This window comes from Zonotrichia leucophrys, chromosome 2, assembly GCF_028769735.1.
Source record: "Zonotrichia leucophrys gambelii isolate GWCS_2022_RI chromosome 2, RI_Zleu_2.0, whole genome shotgun sequence".
NCBI lineage: Eukaryota > Metazoa > Chordata > Aves > Passeriformes > Passerellidae > Zonotrichia > Zonotrichia leucophrys.
This window is the reverse complement of record NC_088171.1, coordinates 133,748,104-133,774,068: the sequence shown is the minus strand read 5'-3', so window position 1 is coordinate 133,774,068 and position 25,965 is coordinate 133,748,104. Positions and strand designations below refer to the sequence as shown.

The 25,965-nt window shown below is 40.1% G+C and overlaps 1 long non-coding RNA gene across 1 annotated transcript; it reads right to left on the bottom strand.

Moving 5' to 3' along the window:
- Positions 1–142: 142 nt before the first annotated feature.
- LOC135443369 (uncharacterized) lies at positions 143–25,946 on the bottom strand. The gene is made up of 5 exons (XR_010438981.1): positions 25,743–25,946; positions 25,072–25,132; positions 24,874–24,922; positions 23,459–23,516; positions 143–986 (listed from the first exon to the last, which is right to left on the bottom strand). It is a non-coding gene; the product is annotated as an uncharacterized LOC135443369 (long non-coding RNA).
- Positions 25,947–25,965: the final 19 nt, after the last annotated feature.

Here is a 25,965-nt window from a genome sequence, read left to right as displayed (position 1 = left end):
CAGTAACATTTGACTGAGTTTTATTACTAAGCTTTATTAAGCAGCTTTAAGGTTAGCTTCAAGTCAGCTCTGAAGCAGACAATCAAGTTTGTAGCTTGGATAAACAAATGTATTTAAGTTTGAGGGTATAAATCAGGCCATCAGTTACAGCAGTCTTAGATCAGAAGAAAAAAAAAAGCTTATAGATTAATTTCTTTGTGTTTTCTTGGTTTATAATTGGTTTTTACTGAGCAAAGCTTCAGCAGTCCTTCATCTTTGTTGTTATTTCTTTATTTAAGAAACCACAGTATGGTACTGGCAGACATTGAACATAGCAGGGGTTTATGCCTTTGTAGAAGCATGAGGATTTAAAAAAATCTCAGCTTCCAAAATCAAAGGCAGTGCTTATCTGAGTGTTTCCCTATATCAGGCACTGTTTATATCACTTTGCATGTTTATAATCCTTGTTGTAGCATATCTACTAAATTATTTATCATTCATAGTTTCAAGCTAGGCTAACTGATGAGTTACAAACATCCTCTGAGAGAACATTCACATTTTTTATTAAACACTGGTGAAAACATGATTTTAAGCCTAATTTGCCTCCCATTCTGACTCTTATGACCCTAGCCCCAGGCAAACGACCATTTTAACTAGAAGCCCCCAAAATCAGAGTTCAGTAGACAGCCTGGCTCTTCTCTACTGTGTAGTTTAAAGGAGATGTAGATTATGACTGGGCTTGGCAAAGTCTCTTCTTAATGGTCTCACCTCCTGAACTGGAAACTCCACTCCTTGTCTGTTTTTTCTTGGCTCTGGTGTCTGCACCCCTACTCTAGCAGCTGAGATTGGAGACACAATGTAGTTGCAATAACAGCCATCCATTAAATTTGCAGCAAAGATTTTGCCCAAGGCTTGGAGTGTCCTGTCTTTCTTTTGAAGCATTCAGTAGTCCTCAGCAGGTTTGGTGGGCACACAGGAACTTGTAAGAGGTGCTCAGTATCAAGCATCTGGGGAGAGAGACGTAGAATACAAATAAATGAATGATCAGATGAGATGGAGAGGGCTGAAAGGACTTAAAGGATGTTAGTCTTGATAGGGAATCACATGAAAAAAGGGCTGTGTGTTCTTTTTGGTTCTGTTCCTCTTCTCCTCCAGTCACAAGAGATGCTGTAAACATAAAAATGCTTTCTAGTCATACTTGAGGGGAGTTATACAGAAGAAGGATGAGAAACAGGGTAGAGGAACTAGGTCTGTGCATGAAGGAGCCTGCTCCCTCTGACCCCAAATCTGTTTCATCCATGGCAACCTCTGTGAACCCTTTCCTGCACTCGAGGGTAGCTTTTCCATAACAAGAAGAAGGAACCTGTGATGCTAGAAGAGACAGCTTTGCACATAGTAATTAAGATTAGGGTGTTTGCTAAATATAAGGCCTGTGTAGAGAGCAGATCTCTATTACAGGGCACACAGCTTAGGCAAGTAGGAGTCGAGGTGCATGGTATTTTGGACTTTTGAAAACAAATATTTCCAAATGGTACCTCTTAGCGGGTTCAACAGAGACAAAAATAGCTGTGTTGAAAATATTTAGATGTGTTGAAACTATTTATTGACTTTGAGACTGACTAAAAATGCTCATATATTGATACCCAAAAGCAAGTGTTTAAACTGAAGTTATTTAGTAAACCTGGTTCAAATTATATCATTAGATAACATCAGGAGGAGGTTTCCAAACTTGATCTTTCAAAGACTTAGCAGCACACAGGTGTTAGTCATGTAAGTAGATATATTGGTCTGCCCTCTTTGATGGTACTGTCGTCATAAACTCCAAAGGAATGTTGTAAATAGTTGCATACAACATTATTAAACACAGAGGAAAGGTAGACATGTCACTGGTAGAAATTTTCAGGCAAAGACATTCACAAAACCTGAAGGCATACAGAAATTTCCATGGATAAGCTCTATAGCTCATCCCTTCTTCAGTTCTTTACCTGGATTTAGAGTTTGTTTCTGGATGTGTTTGTTTGGAGGTTTGAGCCACCTATACCATTGCTTCTTAATCTTTATTATAACAATTTCAATTTTACCAGTTTTCACTGGGCACAATATTTTTTTTCAACTGTCTGGCTCTTGTGTACTTTCCATTCTCAAAACACTGTATAAGCATTTTATGTTGGATATATTGCCTCCAGCTGTCCCTTGAAGCACTTAAAATTGCATTTATAAAATATGTGTACTGTAAATCAAGCATATAGTTCCTTTGAATGAATCTGCTCTAGAGTGCTTTCCAAGTCATCAGGCAAAACAGACAGTCTGCAAACCCAGGTGTTGCTTTAGAAAATAAACACATCAGCAGCATATCAAAGCTCAGGAAGAAGTTCTCAGCCTCAAAATGGAGTCATTCCCCATTATTGCTCCCACAATAACAGAAATGTTGATGTGAACCATTGCGTCATGCTCCTTATTCCCTGATATGCAGCCCCAATTCACACACCAAGTTGAGGAATTTCAATTTTTTATTCTGGTTTGCACAGTGTAGGGAGATAACCCAAAAAGGCTGGCTCCCTTATTATCAAGACTATGCATTTTAACAAACAAAGGCATCAGCACTCACTGGTTACAGAATACATATTTATTTTACTAATTAGTACTCAAATTCCTATTAGTTGTATCTCTTGCTCCTCATGCTAATTAGTCTGCATGTGCAGTTCTTCCCTCCACTTGAATCTGGGATCTGCTTTAAGTAGGTGGTCAATGAGTCAATGGTCACAATCTGTCACAGCCAGAATTGTCTTTCCCCCAGTTACTGCTGAGTTCTGCTGACTTCACTCCTGGTGGCTCTCATCCAGACAGCCCATTCATCTTGGGATTGTCTTCCTTTTTTCTTAAAACAAAAGATTAGCCAAGCATACAACATTCGCAATGCAATTGCTTAATCATAACTGTCCAGCTAGAGCTACTGGGAAACAACCAAAAAACAAATTGCAAAATTTGATTCAAATCTTGAGCCACTCAGATCTTGGGGGCTTGATATCATTTGTCCTGACTTGACCAGAGAATTTCTTCTTCATTGAAAGAGCACAATAAAAGCTTTCTACAACATTGAACTAATTTGTAAAACATTGAACAATGTTTGCTTTCTTCACACTTCTTGTGATCACAAATAAAAGGGTTAAAGTACCAAAACTGGGATAAAAACCAGATATTTCTTTTCCTATTATACATATTTCTACTTTTGTGGGTACTTTTTTTTTTATCTTAAGAGATGTAAAGATGATTTTTTTAAAGTAAGTTTGTGCAACAGGAAGAGTTCCCAAAATTTTCTTCCTATTTTTCACAATTTTATTAGCATATTCTGAAATCTCTCTTTCAATGTTGTTTGTGTTGCTTCATGAAACATTTTTTAATATATAAACACCTTACACTGCTCTATGTTTAGAAAGCTGTTAGCTTTGTCATTCTGTATGGTCCCAGTGGTAACACTTATCATCCTTTATTCTGTTTCCAGTCAATAACAGTGGGAGGTTCAGCCCTGTCTCCCTTCCTCCTCTGCCTTCTTCCTGGCATTCTGCCTATGGCCATGGAGTAGCAGGTGTGTATTTTCAAGCAGTTACACCAGTTGCTTCAGGCATGCAGATCTCTTCAAATTACCTTCTTCATGCCTCTCATCAGCTGTTGCTGCTTTATCACTTTACTGTCAGATAGGCAGCAAGCATCAGTACTAATCCAGGACCAGCTGAGATGCCATTCTGTCCCTAGAGCAGCACCACCATTATATTCCTTACTGGAAACTGGATAACTGAATAAGATTTTTTTTAAATTTAGTTTAATTCTTCATTATGTGTGTTACTGATATTTGTCAAATAATAGAGGAGTCATTTAAGAGTGAAGGAAATATTGAAGAGCTATTATGCACAATTTTTAATGAATTTTGAATGAAACTCCATATCACTCCAGCAAAAATTTGCCTTAATGTGAAGTATTCCTAATTTTCTTCTTTAGGCATCAAGATCTTCCAGATTAGTCTCATATCTATCAAGACATACAAAACTATTGAAAAGTTTTGCTATGAAATTCATGTATTTTAAAGTGTAAATTCTACCTCACTCCCTATACAGTGCACAAAAATTTCCATAAAATAATTATTTTACTAGAAATAAAAAGACAAAAATCATTTGGAGTTGACTGTATGTGATACTTAATAACTTCAGCAAGTAGTTACGGTGCATGATGCTAATGTTATCCTTCAGTACAGAAAAGCAACCAAGTGCACCCAATATATGGACTTTGATGATAGTCTCTGACACACTATATGCTCTGTAGGAATTAACATGGCTGGAGTAAGACTCTGGCATGACCATGGCACCTCTGTATGACCCTTTCCATTCCACAATGACTTATTGCAATTGTAAGAAAAAGGTTATAGTGCCTGTGAAGCTACAGACTTTTTCTGTATCACATACCTTGACCTAAGGTGCCAGAAGAGAACTGCTGGATTCCAGGAGAAGCCTTTATGGCCCCACAAAATCAGATGTTAGGAATTTCCTTCATCTAGATCTAGAAAGATCTCCTCAAAGGATAGACATGCACACCAGTAATGACAGAGGCATAAATTACCTCCATTCTGAATCCATGGACAAACTGCCCCTGCTGTCCCTAAGGACCTATGCTGAGGAGCACTGACATGCAATGTGCAGAGATCCCAGACTGTGAAGACTTGGTTCAATATAGGTAACTGTCCTGATTTTAGCTGAGATAGAATTAATTTCTTTTCAGAAGCTGTTACAGTGCTGTGTTTTGGATTTGGAATGAGAATGGTGTTGATAACACAGTTTTGGTTCTTGCTAAATTATGTTTATCTAAGTCAAGGACTTTGATTTAGTTAATGGGATTTTGGTTTGGGATTTCGTGGTTTGTTTGGTGGGGTGTTTGTTTGTTTGGTGGTTTTTTGGGGGGGAGGAGGCATTTAGTGCTGGTTTGTGAGGTTTTTTTTATGGTTGGTTGGGTTGGGATTTTTTGGGTTTTGGGTTTTTTTTGTCTTATGCTCTGCCAGAGACAAGGTATGCAAAAGAAAATGGGAAGGAGCATAGCCAGGTGACTTGAACTGACCAAAGGGATATTCCACACCAGAGAACATCATGCCCAGTATATGAACTGGGGGAGTTACGCAGAAGGGGGGACCAGTCAGGGTTCAGGAAGGGGGATCTGACATCACTGAATGGTGAGCAATTGTACTGTGCATCCTTTGTTCTTCCCTTTTTATTGTCATGATTACTATAATTTACCACTATTACTGTGTTTTACTTTGGTTTTGATTCTTAAACTGTTTTTATTGCAACCTGCAAACTTTGCTTTGATTCTCCTCCCCATTCCACTGGGCTGAGGGGAGAGAAGGGGCTTCAAGTGAGCGGCTGCTTGGTGCCTAATTTCCAGATGGGTTTAAACTATGAGCAGTGTAATTTAATTGGCTAATTCCAGGGAAAACTGTGTTACAAATACAAACTACTTTCTCACTTACGCATGGTTATTATGCTAACAGAGGTTGACAAGTGTAAAAAAGAATCACATCTTTCTTATTTGAATCCATAGCATTAAAAAGTTATTTGGGGTTTTCATGTTTTTGTGGTTGATTTGTTTTGCAGTAGCTATGTTCTTTCTTTCTTTCTTTCTTTCTTTCTTTCTTTCTTTCTTTCTTTCTTTCTTTCTTTCTTTCTTTCTTTCTTTCTTTCTTTCTTTCTCCTTCTTTCATCTCATGAAGAGTCTAATGAAGCAGTTCTTTAAAGAAATCAGAAAACTGGCAAGAAAACTGCATGTGAGGTGTTGAGTTTCTGTTGAGAGCAACGATTGTGTATCTTGGGTCTCTGTAACACCTTTAGTCTTTATGATTTCACCTTATTGTTTCCTAGTTTCCCCTTTCTTTAAAAGTTGTCATGCACTTTAAGCTTTCAGCCCTTCAGATGCCTCATGTTACTTCATTGGTCACTACTCCTCCACTCCTCCATTTGCTGGGCAGAAGGCAGACTACATTTCTTAGGCAATACCTTTGAAGATTGCTTCAGAATTAAGACATCTGATGATAAACTTAGTTTGTTGTAATAAAGTTGATCCCAGTAGGGACTGACCTTAACCCAGGACACTTCTCAAGAGATAAGAGGAAGCTTTTTGTAAACTTACCCTTTAGAGACACACCAAATTGAGGAACAATTAATTGCACTGACAGTTTGAATCCACAAAGCTTTTTTTTTTTTATTGTCTTGATTTTTTAATACCGCTTTACTTATTTAAGTTTAAGTAGCCCTTTCCCATCTTTGTTGTTATTACTTTATTTCAGAAATTATAAATTGAGTCTATTCAAGATAATGGAGTTGCTCAGGGAGGATTTTCCTTTGGCAAGTCCATGATGACTGCTCCCGTATATGTTCTTCATGTTCTCAGAAGACTTTACTTGCAATGTGTATCTTTCAGATAGCATACAGAAAATATTTAATCAGAATATATTTTTACTTTGAATACATTTCTTCCTCATTTCTCTGCTACAAATTTCTCACTATATATTTTCTGGCTCAGTACATATACCATGATCATCATGTTTGTGGACAGCAAACACAAACAGGGCTGGATCCAGCCTTTATCTAGATCTGGGGACTGTGTTGTGTGTGGGGCTTCACACACTGTGTCTGAATCCATGTGCATGCTGGAAGAGCCTAAAGAAGGATGGACCAGGAGAAGGTTAAGGGCCATGTTACCTGACTCCCCTCCCTGTCTCTTCTTCAGGTTATTGTCCCATCATTAGGAATTATTTCTCTAAACAGGTAACAAACTGGAGGAGGGAGATTAATAAAATTCTATACCACAAGTAGTTACACAGCTAGAAACTTGATCTGATTCAATAGGACATTACAGTAGCTGTAGAAGAAATTATCCTCTTTGGCATCAGAGATTTTGCATATGCAGAATAGGAGACACAGAAGCAGTCAGGCTTACTTAGGCTTCAGTGTAACAGAAGGCTGCTTCAGGTGATAAAGTAGTTGTAACTCTTCTGCATCCAATTACAAGGTTTCTAATTATGCAGAATTATTTAGGATTTCCCCAAGGAGTTAATTTTAGAGAGTACCAGAGATTGCCTCTGAAGACCTCTTCTAACCTGTCGCACTTAAAAGCATTCCAGCTTCTCAGATGTGCTGCTCAAGGGAGCTCTTTCTATTTTATTGGCATCCACTAGAGAAAAATAAGCAACAGCCAAGTCATAAAAAGGTTGGGGTTTATTACTTAACATTACAGCAATTTGCTGTTTCTAACCTCGTTGGGAAATTGCAGGGAGGTGAAGATGAGTGGATGAGCTGATTCACTGGGGAGTATGATTGATTGGTGGTGGGAAATAATGACAAGTCCCAAGGAAACACACAGGAGAGAGAAACTTCAGCAAAAGGAGAGCTTTAAAGAGAAGTGTTCTATTTTTCCTTTTTTTTTTTCTTTTTAACAAAAGCACCCAGTATCTTTATGATATGCTTTGATGTGCAAAATTTTGATGAGGTTATTTTCAGAGCACAGGAAGCTCTCCTTCCTTTGGGAATGTGAAAAGGCTGTGCTTGCCACCCCTGGAAACAGCTGTGGGATTCACAGCTCACCCAGAACTCCTAAGAAAGTAGATTCACATTTTTAGCCTGTATTTCCTTTTGTTAACATAAAACCAGCTGGTTCGAAGTAGTTTGTTAAGATGAGTCTGGAGTAGGTCACCTGTGGCTGGTGGTGGATGTACAGCACATTTGAGTGGATGCTGAACAGGTCCTCTTCATCTCAGCATTTAGTTCAGAACAAAGTACATGTAAAAAGCCCCAGAATATTTCCCCATGTTTCCTGCCCTCCCACAGACTGTAACCATCTCTGTGGTTTGGAAACAAAGTTGAAGAGGGAAGCTGTGATTTCAAAGCAACACAACAGGAGGGAAATGATCAGTGTGGCCGCAGGGTCTGCTGTGCCTGCTGTCCTGGGGGAGAGTGATGGAATTGTGCTGCTGGTGGCAAATACTTGCAGATGCAGCACAGGGATCTGCAAGAGATCTCCACTGTGTCTGCAACAGCATCTCTGCCCTTAGCATGAGGGCAAAAGAAGAGAAAATTGGTCAGCTGGGGAGGAAAACTACACAGCCAAGAGATTTCTTCTTTCTCAGAGCTCAAGCAAGAGGAAACCATAGCAAGAGAATAGGGGAAGAGAGAGGAGGGGAGGAGAGGGGAGAGGAGAGGAGAACCACACTGAGGGAAGGCAAGCAGCCTGTCTCTAACACATCTTTGCTTTTAGGGGAACTCAGGACATGGGTACATGGGTAAATTTTTTGGCTCTTCCTCATTGTTGGCATATATGGCCAGTACAGCATTAAGTCCTCTGCTTTAAGATACAGATTATCACATAAACATGATCCTCCATTTTCAGACTTTTTGGAATTAAACATACACTGTACTAGCATGGGTAATATTGCTACCACAGTGGTTATTTTTTATTTCCTATATTTCTGCAGCAGCATAATTCAAAATTAAAAGAATGAACATGACTTTAAGACAGAAGAAGCCCCTGTAAAGGAAATAATCTTATCAGGCTTCTGAACTGAAGCAGTTCTGTTTTTGCAGAACTGAAACAGTCCTGTTTAACTGCAGAGGAGACCAAAACTAGTATGTGCTAGAGAGTCTGCATGGCTTATGCAGCTTCAGGAAAGGGGAGCTGCCACAAAGGGATTATTCCTGGTGCTTACTTCAGACATCACTTTTCAACCTAGGTAACCAAAAAAATTACAAAAAAAAAAAGTAAAGAAAATAAGGACTGTATCATTATTAAGATTTTAATTAAGGAATGAGAAAGGTTAAAAATAAAACAGAAAATTCTTCTTTTTTTTTTACTTCCTGAGCTTTTATTAGGCAGCCAACACAGGCCAGCTTCTGGAAAAACACTTGTTTAACAATTGCACAAAAATCAAAAGATATATTTGAAGGACATCTCTTTGGCAGCTCTCTTCAGCATGCAGTAAGGCTCCTTTAAAAATGTTACAAGCCAGTCAATCTAAAGATGCCACGTATCTTTTAAGAGAGATTTCAAAGTGAAACTAATCTGCTTAGGGCCATCATGACCCCGTAATAATGTATATTGTCTGTCCTTGCCTCATGTTCAGAATACCAGCATGACAATCAGATTTTCCTAGAGAGCATATTATTAATCTTTGCCCTTTATAATAAACTGTTGGTTTTATCTGTATGATATACAATAGGAGCCCAGGACCCTGTCAAATACTCATCCTTTATGGAACTCTCACTGCCCAGCGACATGGGAGTGGGAGTCTCTTCTGAGACCACTGAAAATATGTCTATTGTGAATTCCCTTAGCTTCCTTCCTTCCCTTAGGAGAAGGAAAATGCAAATAACTCCAGAGAAAGAAGTGCAAATTGCACAGACTACAGTACCCTGCATGGGCCCAGCTCTGTGCTGGCTTCAGGCAGGCAGTTGGATGGATGCACACACTGCAGCAGGTGAGACTCCCTCCCACTTGGCTCTGCGGGTGCAGCTCCGTCAGTTCCTGAATTAGGCCAGGTTCCCTCTTGGGAAACCCTCAGGAATTAGCAACTCTAATTGCATTACCCAGAGAGATTTTGGCCAAGAGTGAGACCTTGATGAAAACTATCTGTCTTTTGCCCATCTCCAGGTATTTCTTAGCAAGTTTACCCCCTTTAAGTGGATATAATTTAGCAAAATTATAGCTCTTTATAACCTGTATAGCTTTAAACAGCCAGCTTGAGGCCCAGGGACTCAAGGAAAAGGCAATAGGAATACTTAGGGCTGAAGAGCCTAAGAGAAAGAGCAGTGCAAATACAGCCATCCAATAAAAGAAGTGCTTGTGTTTTATCTAGATTCTCTTGCCATTTATACTTAAAATAATCTGATTAGTTCAGGTTATTCAGCACTTGGAATGTTCCCTTTGCTGCTTGCCAAAAATAAATTACTAAGCTTTATTCTTTCTGCTAGAGGGCATTGGAAAGGGAAGCCACAGAGAAAAATACAAGAGAGTGGGCTTTTCTCTATTGAGAAATACTCAGAATACTCAGCATGTATTTATAATGTGTTTATAATTTCTAAGTACACCTGAAGCCTACAAGAGATCAGAATTTTGAGACCACAAACAGGAGAGAATTCAGGAGCTGCTTAGTCAGAAATGATGGGAAGAACATGTCTCACAAGAGTGCCATACAGTGAGGATTGCTGCACCCTGCTCATAACCTTAGCAAAGGAGAAAATGAATATTTCTGTAATTTTGCCCCTGATTAAGTATGAAGTCCTGAGGGAAACAGTGTCTTAATGCTGTTTCCCTGCTCACAGAGGATATTTCTATGCATAATTCTGTTAATATTCACTGCTATGCCAACAAATGTGCATCAAATTCCTTTCCACTGATTTTTTTTTCAGAACCTCTGCCAAACCATCCAATCCATGGGGGTTTTTTTCAGCGTTGATGTACAGTTTGAGAGACTATAAACTTTAGTTCCTCCAAGATACACACAAAAGGGAAGTAAAGAGAGGAATCAAAATCTCTTGCCTGCTTTGATGGCAAAATTGTCTGTACAACAAGGAAGTATAAATTCTTTTGTTCTTTTCTTTTAAGTTTGTACAGCTGCCAAACTCATCCTCTGCTAAATTTCAGTATTTCAAAAATGCAGTGACTTAACTCCAAGGGGTTTTGCTGATGAATTGAAATCCCATCCCTCTAGTTTTGAAGCTAACTTTTCCAAACCAGCACATGCAGCCATTTTTGTACCTGGGTGTAGAGGTTATCCCAGTTCCAACCTCAGACCCTTTCTTCTGTATGCAAAGATCTTTCTTCATACTCACTTCCTTACCCAATCAAGAACCACTTTCATCCTTCAAACTAAAGATGGAGCTGTTAATGAGTACTAGTTAGATTAATCTTCTTCTAGTGTCTTCTAAGTAGACAAAGGACTTGTCAGTGGAACCTGGGGAAAGGAAGGGGGAAGGAAGAAGAGGGAAAGAGAAGAAAGAGTTTATTAGGGAAACCCACTTCATAAGTACCAAGGATACTTCTGATTCCTATTTCTGAAGTACAAAACCAAAGCAAAAACTTGCATTTAGACCTATAAGTTTGAAACCACTACAGCTACCAACCAATGTAGCTAGCTTGGGACAATTTCATAGGCAGCACTCTCCATTATGCTGTTGTTTCCTCATGTGAGTTACATTGTCAGTAAAGTGAGCAGAAGGAAAGGATCACTGAGTTAAAGAGAGAGACAATGTCCAATAAGAACTCAGTTCCCATTATTACTGTTAATTGATATATAGTGAAAATGAATAAACAGTTACCATCTTGATAATTAAAAGGTAATTGTCTAAACCTGTGGCTGTAGTGTAAATGGAGATGTGCTAACACAACTGAAATTTGTGCAAGTATCATCAGCAACTAATCACACCCTTCTTCTCTATAGGCTTGCTTGAATTTGCTTATTTTGGAAACAAAGCAAAGCTTTAACCTCATTTGTTAAAAGTGTATAGGCAGCAGAACTAGCCAGTGTTTTACTCTGTCCCATGACCTGCTAGTAAAGTTCCCAGAATCAGCAGATTTCCAGGTGCAGAAGGTTTGACTGGTGGCAATATACATGATGGCAGTGACTCATGGGTTGTAAGATTAATAATGAAGTACCTAGCTCTGATGTGTGTCCCAGTAATGTATTCCAGTGGTACATATTTAGCATTTTACACCAGCATTTCTGTGAGGTGGTCTGAAGGTCACCAGCATTAAACATGGTGACACAGTCAGGTTCAATCAGCATTTACAATAATATAGGTCTACACTGACATCAGTATTAAGACATCAGCAAGAGTAAGGGAGAGATCAAGAGCACTTGGCTTTTCTTCTGGAAAGACACAGAAAAAATAACATGGCACTACCTTTCCCACAAAATTTTACATGTGCAGAGGTGATGGGAGCGCGTAGGTACTAATTCATAATCCTTGGAATTAATTTCTAAATTTTCCTATCATATCCACTGAGACTCTCAAATTATTTTTGTTATAACATCACTCCAGTTATAATATGTAGGGAAGTTCTGACTCCTTGAAAATTGTGCTCATTCTGAATGAGAAGAAAATCAACTTTTTATAGTTTCTTAAAAGAGTTTCTAGAAGAGATGCTGTTTCAGGAAATTTGAAATGCATTACCCTAAGATAATTACCTAGTAAAGAGGTTTCAGTTTCAATCATGAAAAAATTTATTCTGAAAAGGATCCAAATTAATCACACTGACATTGTTAAAATGCTTTTCAATTCTTTTCATCGTAGAAATTCATGAAAAGCAGTGCATTTTTCAGGTAGTTTAGTTTTTAATGAAGCTTCATTTCCCAAAGGAGAAATTAAAATAAATTTCTTACCTTTCTAAATTTCTTACCTTTTTAACTTTATCCTTTGTTTTCTATACTCTGTTCATCTGACACAATTGTACAAATGCTGGACAGACCCTTGCACCACTACCACTACCACTACCACTACCACTACCACTACCACTACCACAGTTTCTAGGCATGAGTCTCTTACTCCATCTGTCAGTACAAAAGTGTATTACAAGACAGGCACTACAGCTTAATGTATTTGACAGATGGAAAGTTGCCTAAGGGTTAAATATTGATATCAAACTATACTGGTAAGTGCTATAAACCTACAGCACACCCCAGCTTTAATCTAGTTTTTCATATTGGATGTGAGTGCTGGCTAAATGAGGCCCTTCTGCTTTTAAAGAGGTGATCAGAGGGAAATGGGTAGATTAAGAAAAGAAGCTTATCTAAAAAAATTAAGAGGGAGGAGTAAGGCCTGAAGTTGAAAAATACATAGACAGTATCTCAATTAACAAGAAAAAGCTTTCCAAAGAATGGATGTACTTGAAGCATGGTAAAAAAATTAATTGGTTCTCTTGAGGTTAATAGGGAATTAGAGGGAGGATGGAGTCGCATTGCAGACCTGTTGTGTAATTTCCCTGCCTGCTTTTACAATTGAATTGGATGGAGATTTGCTTTAGCTGGAAGCCCATTTTCACGAACACAAAGAAAAGCACTAAAAAATAATGCTCAGCTTGCAAGACAGGCAGGACACAGCAGGGCCAAAGGGAGCTGAAGCAAAAGATTTGTGGGTAGGAAACTGTCAGAGGTAACTACTGACAAATATTTGTCAGGGTGGTTTTGGTTGATTCTAAAAGCAACAAACGTTCTGAAGGACGGAAAAAAAATGTAAAACAAATATCAATACGAGAATCAAGGCTTATTTGCCAGAGATTAGCACGCTTTTATTACTGAGCACACATATGAAAATCTGACCTTTGGCAAGGAGGTGTAATTAGACAGTGTGCACACTGCAGGCAGCGTGGCTTTCCCCCAAAGGACAGCACGAGAAGCAGCAGGGGCTGAGGTGCTCCGGGGTTATAATGAGGAGACCTGCACATTCTGGGCAGATGTCTCCTGTGTAGCAAATATTGCCCATGTGGGAGGAGAAGAGGGTGCACACACTCTGTGCAGCTCAGAACCTCACCAGGTCAGTGAGACAAGATCTGGCTACAGCCTCCCTAGGTGCTCGGTCTTCTGCAGATGTACTTTTGCCCCTTCTCCAGATAGTACAGAGTTGGCTGAAGAGTTATTCCCAGGCTGCAGGGGGCTGTGGTAATGTTCCTTTACTAAGGGCTGCTTTAGTGTCTTTGACATGTCTTACACATAACTTGCTTCCTTATCAAGTGAGATCCATCTGATAAATACTTCTGTTTACTGTTTAACTGCCTTGCGTTCCTCATTGTTGGCAACACCAAGCAAGTAAGGCTGGTAAATCTTAGCTGTTAATTAAGGCTATGCTGAGTCAAGGACTCTGTCATAAATACCCACTTTATTGCCACGTGCAAGAAGCTAGGAGAGCAGTGCAGACTGTTTGAGTGTGAGCTGCAAATCAGGGAGGGAGAATTTACCTAACTCATCCACCAGCTATCCTTAAATTCAGCTCTGATTTTCCTCTAGTGCATGCCACCTCCCAGGACAGGCAGACTCCTGTTCCCCATTTGTGTCTGCTGAGCAGGGAGGCGGGATAGCCAGGACCCAGATGGACCATCCAGTGCTCTGCAAGGTGCAAAGCAAGAAGGTTTGTGGGAAGGAAGCTGGCATGGGAATAACATGACTGTAGAGGCAACTGCAGAGAAAGACTACTCTGGACCAAGACCCTGGGGCTATGAAGATCTTGTCTCTTAGAGATAAAAGAGACCTCAGCTGGGTTCCTGTGAATATTTACAAAAATAATAATAGAAGGGGAAAATTACATCTGCTACACATCTCCATAAATGTTATTCTCTCTCCAAAGGTTTCAGACTTTAAATCCTCACTCAGTCAAGAAACTGGAATTGCCTAAGAATAATCATATTGACAAATCAAAAACAAATGGGGAATTTATGGAATCTGCTGTATTTTTAATTTTTTATGCATTGTATCCACCACAGGATTTCGTCTCAAACTCATCAAAATTAAAGCTACCTCCTTGTAATCTCTTCTGAAAATAAATCACTTTCTACCTTAAGAAACAGAATCAAGAGCTAACAGCTTTGAGTTGTTAAAGATGCTGCAGTTAAACACAGAGTGCTATTCAGCAGACAGGAGTGTTCAACAGACCATGCCAGCTTCTGCAAACACTGCCCATGTCTCTCTCTCTCTCTCTCTAAGCACTTTCCCTGCTTTAATTTGTGGCTTGCAGGAATTGATAGCCCATTAGTAGGTATCTTTGGGCATCATCCTGTTAATAGCTTCCATGGTTTAATCAAATACACAACAAATGCTACTAACCCTTGTTAATTCCCAAATTCTTATCCATGAGAAAGGCTTAGTGTGGGCAATGCTCTTTGTGCAGATGGAGTTTGTACATGCATGCATTTTATTTCTGCTGCTCTCATTTAACCTGTTCACCTCCTTTGAATTTTAGGAATTGAAATACAAAATAGAGGGAAAGAAGATAAATGGGGGCCAGATGTGACTGTTAAAGCTCTTTCCATGCACTGCAGCTTTCTAAATACTAGACAAAATTGCTGAATATCATGCAGAGGGAAATAGGAGACTAGCTTTGCACAGCTTTAAAACTCTAGTTTTAATGACTTGTTAGGCAAGATTCAGAATTTCTGAAGTGTTCCATGTCAGAAACTCACTGGCAATGACAATGCAAATAAACCAAGGAAGAATGTTATTGAAGAATGTTATAAAAACAACCTTGATGCTGTTTCATCATATGACAATTTTGATTTTTATCTAAATGTGATAAGTTCAAAATGAGTTAAAATTAATATAAGCATCATGTTTATTCTCCAAAATATAAATAATATAAACTCTGTTTTCTAAAAAGAGTCACATATATTTTCTGTCCCTTTTACATGTTAAGGTAGAATATTTGTCAATGTCATTTTTATGTTTTAAAACTTCTGTCAAATCATTATTCACAAACATCTTTGATAATTTATTTTTTAGTTCTGAGCAAATACTTTAATGTGGAAAGTTGGAAAGATTATTCAAATATTATTACTCTATTCAACTAATTCTGGTTTAGAGCCATCAGAAGGCATGTTTGCTGAAAATATACTGTTCTAGCACTTTAATTCAGAGAAACTGGAGAAAATGACCTAAAGCTTTTGGTTATATAGTATTAGGCTGTAGTGTAAAAAATAAAATCTAAAATGAAGGAGGAGTGTTTGTCTCCTGGCAGATCTGTGTTCAAATGGGAAACCAGAGTGTGCCGGCAGCTTGGTTCATTTTGCTAAAGGTGAAAATCTTTAAGATTTTGTGTGCTTTTTACAGCAAAATTGCACCAGATGAGAAGAGAAAAATAGCAGATCCATGAAAGTTAAGACAAGAGTCAGGTACTGAAAATTAAAACCTTAGAGCCACATGCTGTTCTGACTCCATAGCAGGGCCCTCGGTGTGCAGAGCACTTGTCCCCGTGGCCAGAGGACAGCCCATGGCTGTGCCCAAGCCACCCAGCTGGGCAGGGGAGAGCTCTAGGTCTGGACCCTTTGCATGAGCTATTCCTGCCCTGACTTCTCCAGAGAAGCAGCATTTCTGAAGGCTGTAGCTTGTGCTGCACCTGATCTGTAGATTAATGGAGTTCAGCAATCTCAGCTGTTGATCTCCCGCTTTTCAGGAACATGATATGTATACTTATTTACACTTGCATTGCTACTCATGAATGTATAAGCAACTGTGAAGGGAACAAAAATAAAAATAAAAAATGAGACTCATGGGAACTCTGAATTCTGATTAGAAACACTGCACATCTCTTATAATTTTGGCTCACAGAAGTTAATAGAAAATGACATCAAAGGCAGCTTGTGTTTACCAATGGTAGATCAAGCCAGACCAAGCTTCTTTGATGTGCTGAGAGATATGAATAGGAAATGCAGATCTCATCTATCTGAACTCCAGGAAAACATTTAATGTGCTGTCACTTGGGACCATATCTGCTAGATAAATGGTAAAGGAGCTCACAAAAAAAATGAAAAATGCATGAAGTTTGGAACAAGACAGATGACAAACTGATTCTGTTGGAAATCTTCTGTATGCTGGAAGGAGGTTAGTAGTAGAGACTCTTGTGGGTTTGGGGTGGGTTAGTCATTTTCTGTACCAGCACTTCTGCTCTTACTCCCCGCTGAACCCGATATGTTCCCAAGGGATTTTCCTGCCAGGTGCTCCAGGGCTGCACACCAAATGAACACAGTGCTGCCCTGGACCCTGAGCTGCATTACCCAGCCAGTGTTACAAGGCAGTTCCCTTCCTCCTTCCAGGGCAAATCCTCTCCTGGGCTGCAGGTGTATGCCCCAGGGAGGGCTTCAGTACCAAGCAAGTGCAGGGAAGGGGATGCCTCCCCCTTCCCTTCAGCACGGACACTTTCAGAAGAGTTTTCAGGGCTGCACAAACACATCAAAATCTTCCGGACTCAAGTCCAATTGACAGCACTGCCAAGTCATCTGTGAACTCATTAAGAAAGCAAGTTCCTGTGCTGAGCAGAAACAAACAATAAACACAGAAAGACAGTTTTCATCTACTTTGTTACTTTTAATTGATACTGTCATGAGGTGACAAAGCAGAAGGCTGCAATATCATTCAGGAGGATCTAGGGAACCTTAGGGAATGGAGTCAAAATAGTGTGATGATCTTTCATCAAATATGTTGTAAGATCTTGCCCCTTGGACTTGCAATAAGATTTGTGTTGCAAACTGCAAGTGGACCATTTGAAGAGATGATGAACCAGGGATTTATTTTCAAAGAAACAAAAGTATTGTCTGAGCTCCTAGAGCAGGTCCAGCAGAGGATGAAGATGATGAGGGGATGGGAGCACCTCACTTATGAGGAAAAGCTGAGAGAACTGGGCTTATTCAGCCTTGAGAAGAGACAACTGAGAGGGGACCTCATCAATATCTATCAGTATCTAAAGGGAGGATGTCAAGAGGATGAAGCCAGGCTCTTCTCAGTGGTGCCAAGCTAGGGCACAAGAAGCAACAGGCCAAAAACGATGCACAGGAAGTTCCACCTGAGTATGAAGAAGAAATTCTATACTGTGCAGGTGACCTTTCTGGAACAGATTGCCCAGAGATGTGGTAGAGTCTCCCTCACTGGAGATATCCAAGAACCATCTGGACACAATCCAGTGCCAGGTGCTCTGGGATGGCCCTGCTTGAGCAGGGAGGTTGGACCAGGTGACCAACTGTGGTCCTTTCCAACCTGACCCATTCTGTGATTCTGCACTAATTTCAGCAAAGAGGTCAGGACATATTAATGACATTTTCCTAGTGAGCCCTTTCTGGAAGGTGGCATAAAAGCCTTGTCCCTTACTTTGAAAAAGAGAAGCAAATGAGTACCAGTGCACAGAAGCAGACATGATGCAGGAGCTTACTGCTTCTTTTAATGAGAGAAACATTAAAAAGTTTAACGTAATTAGCTCAGCAGAATCAAAGCTGGAAGAAGAAACAATTATTCTCTGTAAAGCTATCAAGACCAAACCTCAGGGAAGGAAAAGGACTTTTAGCTGACACAGCAAGACATGGAAATAAAGTGGCCATGAATATGTTTAGTCTGGAAGATAGAGAGGAGAATAACTAGCAGGAAGCAGGGTTGTCTCTCATTAAAGGGAAAAAGCATATGCAATTTTAGAACAGCAGCTACTAAAAATATGGAAGGGCCACCTGGAGCACCACCATCCTGCAGCAGGAAAAAGAAAGCATGAGCAGTCAAAAGGCACTTCTTGTTTGCAGCTGGACATACAGAAGCCAAAGGGATACCAAATTGCATGGCAGTTAAATAAAACCACTTATCTCTCAATGGAAGAGACTGCTCTCAAAGCAGTATGCTAATGCTGGGATTAAGAGGCCAGTCCTACATCAGAGCAAGCAATTCCTCAGCTCTGGGGTCATAAGTGAAACAGTAATCATATCTATCTGGCCCTTTTTGGACCCTCCTGCTCCTGAAAGCAAAGAAGGAAAAGACTGGCAAGAAGAGCAGCAAGCCCACAATAAGGAACTTCAGCCAACATTCAGATCCACAGCTAAAGCTGAATTGCAATGGCAGAGGGTTGGTTATAAATCCTCTGCGTTGGAAAATGAAGGATCATATAGAAAATCTTATATGTACTTTTGCTATGAGTTACTGAAACTCCAGGTAGGAAATAAACACAATTTGAAGATGAAAAGAGCTCTGGACATTACCACAATGACATCCTGGCATGCCTTGCTCTCTGTGCCTGCCAACCAGCAGCCTGCAGACCTGAAACATAGTTTTGAGCATGTGTCTGTCTGTGAAGGATCCTCTCCTTAGCAGAGCAATTGGATCTCTGCATACAGGTGTGCCATCCCCCTTTGGCTGTTGCACTTCTGATTAATTCCCAAAGTAAAAATCATTACAAGCTTTGTGCAGACCACAAGATGGCACAGATGCAGTAGTTATATAGAACTGCACGAGGCAGCCCAGCATGAATAGATTAGAAATAAAAATTAAGATAGAGTATAATATCAATTCAGAGTTGGAGTGGAGTAAAAAATGTCCTATTTTGGTGAGAAAACTCTAATTCATACATGAAGGACAGTGTTCCCTGAGCCAACAACAATGCTGAAATCTTTTCTTTACAGTAAACAACTGCCTATATATTTAGAATTAAATAACTGAAAGCAGAATTTACTTTTGAACAAGATAATCAGTTTTTTTTGAGATCTAACAGAATCTTGTGATTTTAGATTCTTTTCAGTCAAATGATACAATCATTATAGAATGGCTTTTGACTATCTATTTTCTTAAGCTTAATTTTCTTAAAATTCTTTAATACCAACGAAGCCTGTCTATCCTACAATTCAATTTACAACCAATTTCAATTTTTGAATAGCAAAGGAGTTTGAGAACAATCCCTAATTAGATGTCACATACAGATGACCTTTTGAAAACAGCCATTTTATGGCACAACCACAGGGCAATGAATGCACTCCATGATACAATACAGTAAGTGATATGGATTTGTAGGTTTCAGATTCACTGCTCTGAAGGCATGTCACAAGGGACTGGACAGTATAGGAGTACTGTCTGCAGGATATTTGCTTTTATTGTCCCTTAACTACTGAGAACATTATTTGAGGTAAAGAGAAGCAGACTTATATCAAAAACTATGCAGGGAGGAGGAATTTCATTACATCTCTGTAATGGATCTTCTAAACAAAAATTATGTGACTGATATTATTCACCAGTGAGTTTTGCCATTTGTCTTGCAGCTGTCAAGCATCCAGTATAACAGACTGATATTCCCTGGTTAAGATTTCTAGAAACATCTGCAATAAAAATACTTACTTTCTGTCTATGTGCTGCCATGTTTGTCAATAATTTTCACAAGTGTCAGGGATTTTGGGAGGTCCCTTTATGGTAGAATGATGGAAATGTAAACATAAAGTCATCTAAATAGTGATATGTATCTATAGATAGATATGGATGATATAGATATGCTCCAGAAATATCTAAATCTAGTCATCTAATCTATATCCAAAGAGAAGAAAACTAATAACTTTATTATTCAGTTCTGTAGTAAATCAGAATTCCTGATTAGCATTCAAATGAAAAACTGGTCTTTCAAAATTTGCTACATTAAACTGTTCTCTGATTTGGACAGGAGACTCACAGAAGCCAGTGTTTTTTTTAAAGTAAGATCTGAAACTTTAATTAACATTATTTTATTTGAGTTGACAGCCTTCCTTATGTAAGTAACTAGGAAATGCATATGACTGTTCTTGCTATGCCTGGAGTAATATTTATAAGGAATATCCTAGTAAGTAAGTGATTTGTACAATCAGTCTCTGAAAGTTAAAAAAAAACCTCTCTCAGTGAAACACATAGAATGTCCCTGTCATTTATTGTATCCATTGATGATTGTGTTTTAGCTTTGGTAGAGAATACACATCCTAAAATCTTGTCTTTGAGTTGGGCTAGCACTGGGGCATTGAACCAGGCCCACAAGTCTGGCACCAGAATAATGGGATTAGTGGGATATGTCTGTCCAAATCACTTACTGTTATGCTCCATCTCAAATCCCATCTGTAAGTAGAAATTCTCTGGGAGTATTTTAAGTAGAATTTCTCCAAATAAGCACATTGTTGAGAAGCAAGCCAAAACTTCAACATTCGCACCCAGAAATTATTTCAGTTTCTCATACAGAGTTGCATTTGGATAGAAATGTCTCCAAAATTATGCTCTGTTTGGATTAAGGCTTTTGGTTCTGTAAAATAGCAGAAGGGATTCCTTATTTCAAGTAGACAGTTATTAATTCTTATGTTAGATATTTAACTATTAATTATTGGTAAAATCAAGAACAGATAAAATCACATCTCACTCTCCTGCTTTTACATTTATTTGCATTATTCTCCTTAGCCTAGGATTGAGCACAATAACAGCTGGAGAGCAGACAGTACTTGGCACTGAATTCTCTGGCAATATAAAATTGCTAGAGACTTTTTCTAAAATAGATGGTGACATGTTTGCTCTTTCTGCAAGAATTCAGCTCCCCCCCCAAAGATCCACTGAAAGCAAAACAGAGTCTCATCTACAGTTGTAGCAATATGATCAAAACATCAGTCCAAAAGGCCTTGAAGAGCCCTTTGCTTTCCCTAAGGTAGGAAGCAGCAGGAGATGTTCCACTAGGCTGTGAGCACTGCCAGGCTGGGGAGAGGGGCTTGCCTGCATGTTCTGAGCTGTCAGCATGGCTGCAAGAGGTGAAATCACTGAATTACTGTAAGCCAGGAGGTCATTTCAAAAAGCAGAATTTCAACTGACAAGGATTTTCAAACTGAAAAGCAAAGAAAAGAGCTGGAATCATCTCATGAGGTATTGTTTCATGGGAGATATATATCTGAGGATCGGCCTGGGAAAGGTAGGGAGGTAGGGAGAAAATTCTTCAGTTCAAAAAACTATTGGAATAATACAGTTTTTCTTTTAAAAAAATCTCAAATCTAGCTACAGAAATGAGTTTGAGATTATCTTATCAGATCCATGATCTTTTTATTGGATTCATGCAATTAAAGCCAGTTGAACAGGAAGGACAATGGCCAACACATAGTTAAATATTTGGGCACCTAAAGCAGAGCTCAGGCACGGAGGTTTTGCCAAAGTGAAAACCACGACTCCATGTCACAGGTCTCAGACACTCTCCCAGATTGCTGCACTGTCTGTTATCAGTGTGTATGTGCTCATTTCTGGCCCAGGAATGAGGCACAAGGCTTTTGGCATTTTTCTCAGTGACAGCCACAGTAACAAAATAAATTACATATAGGTTGCCATTTGGCAGGAGGGCACATACACATGGAAGAAACTGTAGTTATTTACACACTCCAACTAGCCTCAAGACCTTGAATAAATTGACCAGACTCCTACCTAAAAGTACTCTGTAGTCAATGGCTCCTTCTGAGCTCTTAAGGACCAGGACCCTGAAGACTGGAATTAACTCTTTGTGGGAACCTCATTCCCCATCTTCAGCTGTGTGGGAAACTGTTCTTCCAGGCCTGATGAACAATGAGTGACTAGCTTTGCAATACAAATAACCTTATGATTCTCCCTCTTAGGGGGAACAGAGCAGGGATGGATGGACTGCTCAGGACTATTGCTTATACCTGAGCATGGCAGGTACCGTGAACTGAACTTCTTTGGGTCTGGATTAATATCTGTCAGGTTTAGAAACAGTACTTCCAATTTACTGTCCCCTCCAAGGCTCTCCAAAACCACACACCCATTCCCCTTTGCCCTTCCTCCCTTCCCCTTCCCAATTCACTGAGGTGGCATTGAGAATTGGAAGCACAAAAGGCAAAGGTCATGGGTTAAGGTAAGAACAATTTACTGGAAAAAGAGATGAGATAAGAAAATGAGCAGAAACAGCAACAATACTAATGACAGAGATTATAAGAAAAGAAACTACTCACACGGAGGAAAAAAGCCCCAGTAATAGAATACACTATGTTTTCTCAATATGAAGGAATCCCCTCTCCTTGAAAAAGAGAGTGTCACTTTCCCCAGCAATGGCATGAGGTGGCTCAGAAAAACCTCAGTGCCCTAGCCATGCCTCCTCCCAGCTACTGCAAAAAATTAACCCTGTCCTGACCAGAACAAGGACATTATTAAATCATTTTAGCTGCAGACTAACAATAGCAGTTTTCTTCTACCTTTTTTTTTTTTTTGTGGGAATGTTGCAAATATAAAGAATAAAAGTACATTGTGCTTTCACATTGTTTTGCTTCTGACCCTTATGCCTTGATCCTCTACTTAATTCTTTTTCTTAGATCTTATGATTAAATATCTGCCTTATCTATCCAGTCGCACAGCAGGCTTTTTCTCAACATGAGCCACAGTTGCTGCTGGGTGCCCCTTTACGCTCCCTCCTCCCCTTGGCCAGGGATGCAAACCCTGCCTCAGTAAAGCACCCTGCTGCCTCCACAAGTGGCTGATTGTTTTGAGTCATTAACCTCTAACATATCAGTTTCTGACAATGGCTTTACATTATATTTATTCTCCTGGTGGTTTAGGAAAGAGCTCCAATCCATGCAGCATTCAGGCTCACCTGCTGGTGCTCATGCCTGTTGTCTGCACTGGCCTGCCATTGAACTGCCCTGTGGCTCCAGCACTGCCTGTGTCTGGTTTTCCTTTGCACCACCAAGTGGACATGGGGCCAGAGGGAAAGGAGGAGGGCAGGAAAGCCATGGGAGCAGACTCAGGCCTTGTCCCAGGAGGGATCCCAATGAGGTTCCCAGAGCTGGGAACCCTGAGGTGATTTTCATCTGATGAGCTGTACCTAGCCACACCCTCCTGCAGAGGTGGCTGACCTAATGGTTTTCCAGGCACACCAACATTCCTTCTGAGATTTTGTAGATCCACCCTTGCTGTCACTGGCACAGTTAGCATATGTTATAGAAGAGGACTTACTTTTTCATCATCAGAGTCCTTCCTAGGAACACCGAGCTGCAGAAATACAGGATCCTCCCTTGGGTCAGATGAGTCCACGTGTGAGACACAAAGGGAAGGAAAAGAAAGATGGCCTTTTGCTTCCTCTGTTTCTGCCCACAAGCCATGGCAACAAACATACTAAATCTGAATTTTCTCTATTTTTACTTTATGATGAAGAAAAGTTATGAGGGAGCAACGACAGGGGCAGCATTTGAGTACCCGAACCAGAGGCTGGTTTGGGGTTGGCCTACAGAGCACCAGACCAGATGGTCAAACCATGACAAAACAACAGGTTTTGAAAGCTGAGGGGGGACTCTGTATAATACTGACTCAGCCCTTTGGATACATACCAGTCAGCTCCTGCAGCAGAGAAAAAAGACCATAAAGCAGATCCATTCCCTTAGCCAAGTGCAAATAGTGCTGTTCTTCTGCTGGAAAGGTTATATTTTGACAAGAGCATTACAAAGTGTTTTTCCTGTCAGTTAGAGGCCACACACATAGAGAGTGGAATCATGGAGTGGCTCAGTAACTCAATTAGACACTTGGACAGCTTGCATTTCCTCAGTAAAAAGGAAGTTTTGCTGTTTATCTATCTCAGCGCTGATGGCTCTTGCACATCACAGTCCACTGCACAGTAAGTGGAAGGTAGCTCTTGCTGCCAGCTTTAATTTGTTTGTTTTTCCCAGATGAAAGGGCAAAATCATTACACATTGGCTGACCAATTCATTTCACATGAGCAAAGATGTTAGTAAAGTACCTGGTTTCCAAATAAAAGTAATGATTTGACACACAGCAAGAAAAAAACAGGCTCTTTTAGGTTTTATCCTCAGACACATACAGAAAAACTTTTATTTCTTGTAATAGGAGGTGAGCAGCACAGGTCAGTGGCTGCAGAGGGGAGCATGTCACTGAGTGCTGACCTTTGCTAACCTCACCCGGGCAGGTTACAAAGCCATTATCCTCCCAGTAAAATTCAGAGCTCTGGTTCTGCTTATGGTGTAAAAATTGAGGTATTGCTTCAGGTAATTTTAAAGCAGTACAAAAACTATCATCAGTAAGTTTCACATATACTCTACTCACAACTTTCTCATGTAATAAAAGTCCTGTGAGACATTTTTGATTCTTATGTTTTCATTTTTACCCTAAAAATATCAAGATGGCACAATATTTTTTCTTACAATTTTGAAGGAAGGTTCCTCTAGACAAACAAAATATTCTTGGTGAATGTTAAGGCTAATAAAAAAGGAAAGATACTGGGTCTTCATCAAAGGTCTTTTTATAGATAGAAATTAGTAAAAAAGTTAAATATGTAAATTATTAATGTTGTTGCTGTAAAAGTTTAAAAAAACAAGCCTCTCTATAGTCTAAAGAAACTTGTTCTTATTTCTACTCACCCCCCTGGCTCTTGAGACTACCTTTGGAATTTCTTCTTCTTTCCTCTCTCTGGAAAAAAATATATTCCCATATTATCATCATAAAAATCAGATTAAATAAAAGCTTTTCAGTATTATTAAAAAGCAAAAATAGCCTGAGATGATCTTTCCATCTCTTTTTTAAAGCCATCTTTATGAATTGAGATAAAAATTGCTCACCCTGTGAAATGCCTTGTCTTTCCAATTGGACAGTTCTCTCTTCCATCTCTCAGGTTTTCCTCTGAAATGTTGAAAGGGAGGTGAGAGAAGCAGAAACTTTCAAGTCACACCACGGCCGAGGCTTTTCATCCATGAAAGTGTTTTAAAACAAAAACTTCACTCTAGTATTTGTTTAGAAGCATAGTATTGATATAGTGATCACTAGCAGCAGTATATAACCTATCCCACTGCTGTAACACGATGTAAAATGGCAATGCCGTCTGCCCGTGGTGGGAGCACAGTCACAGCCGCTGTTACAGGATTTCCATGCGAGAACTCCTCCTTGGATTTCCATGCGACAACTCCTCCTTGGCTCGGATGTGCAGGAGCTGGGGCATCTCCCCTCAGAGCTGCCTTCCCCTCCCTGACCCCGGACCCTCCTCCTCCTCCCTGCCCTGACCCCGCCGGGCCCGCTCCTGCCCCATCCCCTGCTCCCCGCTTGCTTCCCCGCAGAGCACCGCCGCTACACGTCCCTGCAGCCCCTGGTTTTTGGCCGGGACACTTTCAGGGATATATTATATACAAGCATCATCTTATTATCATGCCCGAGGCTTTTGGGGAGCGCAGCTGCTGGCGGTGCCCGCAGCGCGGTGTGGAACGCAGAGCCGCCCGTCACCCCTGCACTGCCTCACCTTACACCTTATCTCTTACAGCCCATCTTCGAAACGGGCTCTCGTGGCTTTCCTGGGAAACATCTCCCCAGAGTGACTGTGCTGAAGGGGGAGGCAGCCAAAACGACGGTGCACACGTGTCCTGACAGACCGCAAGTTTCCTTCATGGAGACAACGCAAGTGTCGCCAGAGCCCGCCCTAAGGATGCAACAGGGAGTGTGTGCCCCTCACGGCACGGCCGGCC